The sequence below is a fragment of the Mustela putorius genome, unplaced genomic scaffold (assembly GCF_011764305.1).
Source record: "Mustela putorius furo isolate JIRA1106 unplaced genomic scaffold, ASM1176430v1.1 tig00000083_pilon_pilon_pilon, whole genome shotgun sequence".
Classification (NCBI taxonomy): Eukaryota; Metazoa; Chordata; class Mammalia; order Carnivora; family Mustelidae; genus Mustela; species Mustela putorius.
Genome location: NW_025421273.1, coordinates 20,015,040 through 20,021,684, shown reverse-complemented (window position 1 = coordinate 20,021,684; position 6,645 = coordinate 20,015,040). Strand labels below are relative to the sequence as shown.

At 49.8% G+C, this 6,645-nt stretch overlaps 1 long non-coding RNA gene across 1 annotated transcript; it reads right to left on the bottom strand.

The window, feature by feature from the left end:
- Positions 1-2,295: 2,295 nt before the first annotated feature.
- LOC101686580 lies at positions 2,296-6,440 on the bottom strand. Its single transcript, XR_201412.2, has 3 exons — positions 6,110-6,440; positions 4,134-4,362; positions 2,296-2,948 (listed from the first exon to the last, which is right to left on the bottom strand). It is a non-coding gene; the product is annotated as an uncharacterized LOC101686580 (long non-coding RNA).
- Positions 6,441-6,645: the final 205 nt, after the last annotated feature.

The following is a 6,645-nucleotide window of genomic DNA, read 5'->3' as shown; positions in this document are numbered from 1 at the left end:
ACCCGGGGGCCTGTGGGAGGATGAGCTGCTGAAACACTGAGAAGTTTCTGGAGGGGGCTGGGGTCAGCTTCTTCTCCGCCCAGGCTGCGGCCCTCCAAGCCTGTGCAGGCCAATCACTGCTCTGGTAATCCGTGTTTTATTTAGCGCTTAATCTGTTTCCCTAAGTGCTTTCCTTGAATTATTTCATTCATTCCTCCTGGCAGCTCCATTACTATTATTCCGCTTTGGGTATGGACCATACGCTGCGGCTATTGCTGGCGGAGATGGGGTTCGAACTAGACTGTCTGGCTCCAAAGTACTCAGCGCTGGCCATATTTCCGTTCTGTTCCCCCACCGCAGAGCCACGGCTGCAAGGATCCCATTTACAGAGGAGAAGAATGAGGTCCGGAAATGTCAGGGCCCAAACTAAATGTTTTACTGCCTTAGCTCATTTCATTTTCACCACTTCTCTGAAAGGGGGGATTCCCCAACCATGAGCAAGAGGGACAGAGAACCAGGTAAGGGAGGGGTGGCTCACCATGGCGTTGTAGGTGGACATGGTAGCTTTGGAGGCAGAGCAGGTTTGACTCCCACTTCTCCCAGCTTCCAGGCATTGGGTGACTTCCCTAACCTCTGACCCTCAGTTTCCCCACAGGAAGGAAGTATGGAGATAGAGGTTTGGTGGGAGATGAAGGGGGACAGTGTGGAGTTGGTGCCTGGCCCAGGGCAAGCTCTCAGAGGTGATGTGGATCCAGAGCAGAGCAGGAACCAGCCCTCCCAGGCTCACACTTGAGCAGGGGGAACCCATCTGCAAAAAGGGGAGAATCCTTCCCAAACTCCGTACAGAGCATATCAGGGGATAGTGAAGTGCCTTTTCATCTTAGGAGGACTAGACAGCTGCCTGAAAAGGAAGGTTTCTTACTCTTGGCTCATTTACCATGTACCTCTTCTGGCTAACAGTGTGGCTCCTGGTGACACCAGGGATTCTTCTGGACTGCTGGCGGGGGCAGGCCCAGAGAGGCAGGGGGGAGGACTTAGTGACCCTTTTCTTTGGTAGTGTTATAGAGAAGGGAGTAAACGGTCTACCCAAGGCACAGGGGTTGCTCTGAGATTACCCCTCTGGGATCTGCAGATTCTGACTTCCTTTCTCAGGGATTGATTGGCAAGAGATCCTTAGCTCCCGCCACCAACCCCTTCCAGCGCACCCAGCAGCGCATTTCGCCTGGGACCCAAAGGGGAGTGTTCCAGCGAGGGAAAAGGCATCTCCCAGGTCTGAGGATTTCTAGTGCGCTCCGGTGACGATATTTGCTCACATTTAAGCTTCAGGAGAACCCCATGAAGTGGGGGGGGGGGGGATTATTTCTCCTTTACAGAGGAGGGAGCGAAGTTCAGGAGGGTCAAGTGACTAGGGCAGGGTCACAACTTGCAAGTGGTGAGCACGGTATTTACCCAGGGGGCCTGTGGGACTTCAAAGCTTTTAAGTTACTGCTTACAACACCTCCGACACCTCCGCGCCCCATTCCCTCTCTTGGGGTGGGGTCTGGACGGTGGGGAGAGGCGGAGGAATCCCATGGGGGGCGACAAAGCGGGTATTAATTCTCTGGGCAGTTTCCTATTAAGAAAACACCCGGCTCTGGCCAGCCTCCTCCCCAGGGCTGCTGCTCGGCTGCCTGAAGGCGAGGCCTGTATATTTGTAGTTTGATTCCGCCCGTCAAGCCTAATTTCTTCCTACAACTTAATGGACTCGGCTTGACATGCGTAATGATTCCTAATCACGAACATTATTTTCGCTAGCGCGGAGACATGTTCCAGTTGTTGTGACAGATCGCGTTTCAGCCATAATGACGGAAAATTACCATTTCTAATTCTCCGGTTTTTGACACCTAAATCCACAGACCATATGTGGCAGCGGGAACTCTGGGCCCCACGGTTCTCCCTCCCCGCTGGGGCAAAGAGAACTTGTGGCTGGTGCTTCCACCCACCCGCTCAGCCGCGCCCAAAGGGGTGGAGCTGGAGGGGCCCTCGGGATTGATCGGTCTTGGCCGGCTCCTCAGTCTTCCGGGCCCTCCCTCCAACAAGAACCCCCGTCACGCCAAGTACCAATGACAAAAATCGGAACTTGGCAGGGGCCTCAGAGACTGATGCATTTTAGGGGTCCACTTTACAAATGGGGACACAGAGGAGCAGAGAGGGGAGTACCTCTTGTCCAAGATGTCAGGACTGGTAATTGGAGGGTATATTTTTCTCAAAACCATCTCTGGAATTCTGATCAGGGAGGCTTTTGTGTCCCTCAGCCTGAGAAACGAAGACCTGGCTTTTTCTTTTATTTGCAAGCCACAAAACCAGTGAGGCAAATCTTTCTAGGCAACACTGGGGTAAGCTTAATGCAGAGGGAGAGGTTGAGGCACAGAGAGGTTGAGTAATTTGTCCAGGAAGACAGGGCTAGTAGAGATGGAGTCACACCCAGAACTTGTGCTTTTGACTGCTTTCCAGTCTGATGCAATTCACCTTGACCACTCATATTCATCGCTCATACCAGTCAGGTACAGATTATTATTTCCACTTCTCCTTGTGAAGAAATTAAGGCCAGGAGGCAGAAAGCTAAAACCAAGATTTTCCTGTCCATGTCTCAGGTGTTGCTCACTTTAGAGGCTCGGTGCATCTAGCGTATTCCACTATCAGCCAAAATTCTCCAGTTTGCTTCAAGAGTAGCTTTCCTTGCGCTTCTCCCATCTCCCCTGCTTCAAGTGTGGGTCTGAGGGAGACCCTGAGGATAAAGAAGTGAAGAGATTCAGTCCCTCCGCCAGAGGGTCCACAATAAAAATGGCTCATCGCATAGGCCCAAGGGGCCTGATGTTTCCCACGCACTTGGTTCTACAGAGGCACGAAAGTCCAAGGGACGAGTTGCGTCTGCTCAGCATTTAATAACCGGGCCTCCTGCGTATGTCACAGAACCTCAGATCCATTCTCTGTAAGACAGGGTTGAAAATATTCACCTACAAAAATGACTGGGAGATTGGTAAAGGACTCTTATCCAGGCACCGGGAAGGCGCCAACCTTGGCTGGGGCTCTGTTCCAGCAATCCCAAGATGCCGCTGGGCCACTTCCCGGTGGTGAGAAAGGACGCTGCTATCGCTAAGAAAGGAAGGGGGAACGCTACAGTTGCTAAGGAACGCAACCCAATCATATAAGGAAACCCGGAGCTTCCCTAGGGTATGCAGGTGAATCCCAGAGGTTATCTGTTGTCCCCACGGAGCCCTGAGCCAAGGGTGGCGTGAGGGCCCAGAAGTAGACAAGCCCCTGCTTCACTCTACGAAGTCTCCTCTGGGACGAACCACCAGAGTTTGCAGACACTGCTCCAGTGGAAGCGCGCAGCAGCTGCATAGACCCAGCAGGGTCAACCAGACTACGCACCCACTCCAGAAACAACTGGAGAAGAGAAAAGAAAAAAGAAAACAAAAAACAAAAAACAACCCAAAACACAACACACCAAGGTCTGAAAGCAGGTGCGGTTCTCTGCCTTACCCCATCCCAACCACTTGTGCTCCCCCCCCCCCCCCGCCCCCACTTAGCTCCCTGCTGCATTTACCACCTGGCATCTGTCCCATGGATCCCGTGGGTCTCATCATGCTGGACACCTTCTCCCCCACCCCACCCAAGGTCTGCTGTGGACCACACTCTGTCACTGCTGCAGTCTCAACTGTTTCTGATCCAAGGACTTTTGGGATACCCAGGGAAGGAGTGGGAAGAGGACGCAGCCCAGGTGTGCCAACCAGTGTAAATGCTAAATCAGCTGGCTTCTCTGTCATATCTGCCTCCACGCAATCCCCAAAGCTGGCCTTTGTTGATTAAAAAGAAATGTGTTAAGAATACATTTTTTAGACATGTTTGAGGCTTCCGTGGAGGAAGGCTGAAGATAATTAGCTATCATGACAACTGGGAACTTGTTTGTTGAAGACCCAGGCCAGCCTGAAGCCAAAGTGGGTGTTGTCCACTGTGATTTTTGGGTTTGGGTTTCTTATTAAAAGTTAAAGAGTAACAGACCTCCCTTCACCTTCCTGAATGGAAGGCACAAATGGAAGGGTGAGTTTGAAAGTGCTCAGTAACCCCCAGAGTATGCAAAGAGCCCTGGGATGTAGCTGATGCACACTTACCTATGAAGACCTGTCCAGAGGCTGGAGAGAGCCCCTCTGGACAGGATAGCCTTCCTGTCATTCAGGTTCCAGGCACAACTTTCAAGCCTCAAACCTACAAGACCTGCATCAACTGCTCATTTTACCAATTTAGAGACTGAGGCCAAGTTTGGGGTTGGTGGCTCTCCTCTTTCCTTTGGGCTGGTTGTGCTTTAGCTCTGTAGAGAAACTCCATGAGAGAGGACATCCTCTAATTAAAGAGTGAGAGAGAGAGAGATGATACATAATAGTGCAGTAGCTTCTAAGCAGAGGAATCTTACATTTTCACATCCAGTATAGAATCAAAGTACCTGGGAGTCAACCCCAATTCTGCCTTTTACTGGTTGGATGACAATGGGCCTCAGTTTGCTCATCTGTAAATTGGGTATAGGAATAGAACCTACCTTAAAGGGGTTTGCTTAGCATTAAACGAGTTAAAACTTAGAATAGTGCCTGGTATATAATAAGTGCCCAGTTCCTGGTGCCCTGGGTATGATAAGCAATCAATACACGTTAGCTGTTTTCAAAGATGCCATGGCTCACATGTGAAGGAATCCCAGGTCTTTGCTTGGATTTAAACAAACAAATATAGAGGCTACCATTCACTGAGAGCTTAAGGAGCCCTGCAAAGAGATGGTGTAAGTGCTGCCTGGATTCTGGCCGTTTGGAGGGTAGCCTTGATGTCAGTTTCAGCTCTGCCATTTCCTAGCAAGGTGACCTTAAGCGAATAGATACTTAATCTGTTTGTGCCTTGGTTTCTTAATAATAATTAAGTTTAAAATAATTTAAATAAATTATTTAAATTTAAAATAATTTTTAAAAGGTAGAGGTAAAGCATTTATCTCACTGCCTAACACTCAGTAAGTGTTCAATATTGTTAGCTCTTATGAACTGCCCTTATAGACACTTATACTCCTAGTATAGAGGGAGGTGACATTAATTGTTTAATGCTCTGGTAACTAAATGAGTGTCATTGCTCAGAGACAAGGACTTTAGAGAAGACCTGAGCTCAAGGCTGACATGACCACTCACAGTTGTGTGGCCTTTGCACCCATTATAGCCTCTTTGACCCAGCCTGCCACGACTCCAAGAAGGATAATGACTTCCATTAGCAGCAGAGACTCCAGAATTTCCCAATAGGAAGGGCTGCGGGGGCTTGGGTCAGTTGTAATTGTGTCTTAAAGGTGTTCTGTCAGAACTAGCAGATTGACTGAAATTGGATGCTGTGATCCACTGTAAGAGACACTTCAAGGCCATGGCGCTTGCTGCCGTTGCCTGTACCATCTACTTTTTTTTTTTTTTTTTAACAGCGTAACAGTATTCATTGTTTTTGCACCACACCCAGTGCTCCATGCATTACACACCCTCCCCAATACCCACCACCTGGCTCCCCCAACCTCCCACCCCGCCCCTTCAAAACCCTTAGGTTGTTTTTTTTCAGTATCCATAGTCTCTCAGGGTTCACCTCCCCTTCCAATTTCCCTCAACGCCCTTCTCCTCTCCATCTCCCCATGTCCTCCATGTTATTTGTTATGCTCCACAAATAAGTGAAACCGTATGGTAATTGGCTCTCTCTGCTTGTCCAGTCTACTCTTAAAAGAGGAAAATGCTATGCTAATATTCCTATTGTAGTCCGTCAGGTCTGTGGGTGGGGCAGGCAGGCTGAAGTCTGATAGAGAGTGGTTCTTGCTAGGTTGTTGGCCACAAAACACCAGTGGAAGTGCCGAACTGATCTGGGATTCATGGACTCCCTTTTCTGCAGGACAACTGATCACAAATCCTGATTACTTACTAGATCTTAGGAACCACATTCAATATGCCTGCAGGGCTTAAAAGGTCCACAAAGCTTCAGGACCTATTTGGTAGATTTAGAATTAGAGCAAGTAAAATATTTAGCAACGTGCCTAGCACTCAGTCCTGGAAAAATGAGGGCCCCTATTGTTAAGTCAGATCATAACCTGAAGTGAAACAGCCTTTGGGGACTTGTTCACAGGAGGGTTCACGGTGCATTTTTAAACCTTTCCAGCTGAGCTTTTAAGAGGCTTGTGGTGCAACTTCTGTCCATCTCACTGAAGAACATCCTGAGATTGAGAGAATTTTTCCACTGTAATTCCCTAAGATATGAGTCTATCTAGTAACTCATTTCTGAAGAAGCAAAGCTGGGGCCTAGCACCACTTGCTCCAACTCTCTGGCTCGGGTTCCCTGTGCCCAGCGCTGTTGCTTCCTGCGTTTGGGATGAATTGTTTGGGCGGCGGCACCTGCAACTCCTCTGCGCGTCTCCACTAACGTCTGCGCCCACGGTTAGTTCTGGGGTTCCTGGACGGCGCCACGTGCCGGTTGCACTGCTGGATCGCCTCGCGCGACCCAAGACCCTGAGGTCTGGGAGAGCGAGCAGGATCTCTGTGCTTTCGGCTTTCCGGTCCTGTTGGCAGGGGCCTACGGTTGGCATCCACCTGGCTAGCGCCCAACGTGCGGGCTCCTCCTTGAGTTCTT